Source organism: Crocodylus porosus, unplaced genomic scaffold, assembly GCF_001723895.1.
Source record: "Crocodylus porosus isolate Cpor-Errol unplaced genomic scaffold, CroPor_comp1, whole genome shotgun sequence".
Lineage (NCBI taxonomy): Eukaryota > Metazoa > Chordata > Crocodylia > Crocodylidae > Crocodylus > Crocodylus porosus.
In genome coordinates this window covers 30,524,399-30,527,019 of record NW_017728909.1, presented here as the reverse complement: position 1 = coordinate 30,527,019, position 2,621 = coordinate 30,524,399, and the positions used below count along the sequence as shown (strand labels likewise).

Here is a 2,621-nt window from a genome sequence, read left to right as displayed (position 1 = left end):
GGAGGGGAGAAGAGTCCCCCAGCAGCCAATCGCCAGGCCAGCAGCAAAACCAGAAGTGCACTTCCGGTTTCACAGCTGGTGCTTCCAGGGGGTACACACGCACTCACCTTGTACCCCATATGTCACCAATGACAGTAAGCAGGGAAACTGGATTTCCAAACCTTTAAAAGCTGTCAAGTAATAATTATAACTCTCTAGCAACAGTATACTTTCTGCTTACCTCCCACGTAAAAAAAAAAAAAAACACCGAGTAGGTTAATATGCAAAGCTAACAGGAAAAGCTGGAAGGACCAAGGTAGAAAATAATTTTAAAAAATAAAAACAAACAATCTAAATTCAATCTCAGAGAGTGTTCTTCTGCAAAGGAATACCAAAAAATGTTATAAGTTTTTGGGAGGACATGGGAGGGAAGTTCTGACTACATGCTGTGTCTTTACACTGCAGAAAGAGGTGGTGACTACTTTAACTAGTTACTAATTTATTCTAACATCAGCTTCAGAAGAAGCTGCTCACCTGGTCTCCGTTTGGAAGTAAGATGAGGAGATATTCTGAAGAAAGGGTGGTGTGCTGAAGACAAAAAATATGAATGGTGTCGTAGGTAGATCAGATGCTTCTGTTCAACCTTATTATAAGTACAAGGGACACAAGGATACTGAAAAGTAACAAATCTAGCTAGAAGAAAATATTCAGTTTATAAACAACTAACAACTGGCCAGTAGAAACCATCATCTTAAAGAGTATCCTGGTTAAGAACTTATCAGGGATTAGGAAAAAAATCTGAAAGGGAAGAAGGAAGCTTCAATACAAGAAGGATTTCTAAATAAAACTAAGATATTTGGGAAGAATATACACAATTGTACTCCAAGACAGAAGCCAGTCGCTAAGGAACAGGATGAAGGTTGGAATACACTTCCTCTGCAAGCAAGTTATTCCATAACTGCCTACTGCAGGGTATTTTGCACCTTTCTCTGTAGCATCTGGTACTGTCCACTGATGAAGACGGGATACTGGATAGATCACTGTTTTGCTCCAGTATGGCAATCACTACATTCCTAAGAGATGAAGAAAATGGCAACCAAAAAAGTGACACAGAAACAACCATGTTCTAAGTTTTTTGTTTTATTTTGTTTTTAACTTTCAACTGATTTCTGAAGACTGGAGTCTTTTCACCAGCAGTTGCACAGTAAACACTGTTGACTACTGCAAGTGTCAGAAATTTGTTTATGTATTCTAGTGGCAATTTGTTAGAAGTAAATTTCTACCCCATTTATCACACTAGGAGCTTTAAAAAGAGATGTCTAGTTTACCCCAGGTCTAACTGTGCCAAGCTCTGACCTGCATCAAAATAGGTGCAGACAATCATTTAGGGTAAAAATAGATGCTAGGATTCTACAGACTTACAAACCCTTTTCCCACTTTAGGTACCTGTGAAATATCTTAAGTAACATTTTTTGCCCATTACCTATAATGAACTAAGTTAATGGCCATTCAAACTGTGTGCATAACGGACTGTCTGAATGCAAGTCAATGCGTGGGACAATCAGACTGGGTAAACCAAAGGTCTGCTTTTACTCTTGTACAGGCAGCCTGAATGGCAATTAACTCAAATTATCCCAGACTGCCGTGTGTGCGTGCATGTGTGGTGGGGGGCGGGGGGGGGGTTGGATTATATTAGTTCACATTCTTTTAAATGTCTTCATTGAACTCCTGATGCAAAGGTAAGCATTCAACAGAATGTCTAGTAACTGATACAAGTAATAGAACTAATAATAAACACACAGCAACTGGCTCCAATTTTTGTACCTCTGACTAGGTCTATTCAATAACAAAACTTGAATTAAACCATCCCAACAGACACTTTTTCCAAAATTACCAAATCCAATTCAGTTTTAATTAGTACGCTGCAAAAAAGGCAAGTGTAATCGGTAGACCAGTCCGAAGGCAGAACACACTGTTTACTTTAAAGCATAAAACCAAATATAATATTCAGATCAGATTTGAGTGGGGAATTCCTCCATATAACTTTTTTGTCTGAAAATGCCAATTCACCAGATATAGGCTCCTAGTAGTCCAAAAATTATCAGTAATGCTCAGACCAAAGTCTCTTAATAACCAAAGGAGAAACTGTCCACATTTTCATCCACTGAACTCCCTTTGGAGGCCTAGAGTCATGGAAACATTTTTGTTCAGGAAAGTGCTTGAAGTTACAACCTTGTAGCACTAAAATATATTTGCTAGTATAACTATACCAGCAAACTCTCCTAACTAATAAACTCTTCTTATTAGTCCCTTTGCTGTTAAAGTTTCCACCAGTTCCCTGAATGAAGTCATACTAGCAAAAGAATTTCTTACCTATATGACTTTTACTGGTCTTAGTCTAAATTGCCATTTTTTATCATTTCTAAACAAAGCAATGCTGTCAATATTTAAATGTAGACTGTGCCTTAAACTGCATTTGCTTATTTTCCTAAGTCAAGGTAATCCTGCAGGAATTCTGAACAGACTCCAACACTTTGTCCCCAGTCTTTTTTTTTTTTTTTTTTTTTTTTTTTTTAAATTACGAGATCTACTCCCTTTACGACGCTCAGGCTCACTCTGAGACATTTGTATGTGGAATACAT

The 2,621-nt window shown here is 37.8% G+C and overlaps 1 protein-coding gene across 1 annotated transcript in view; it reads right to left on the bottom strand.

The window, feature by feature from the left end:
* Window positions 1-2,621, bottom strand: part of NNT (nicotinamide nucleotide transhydrogenase) — a 68,492-nt gene that overhangs the window by 62,863 nt on the left and 3,008 nt on the right. The window lies entirely within an intron of this gene.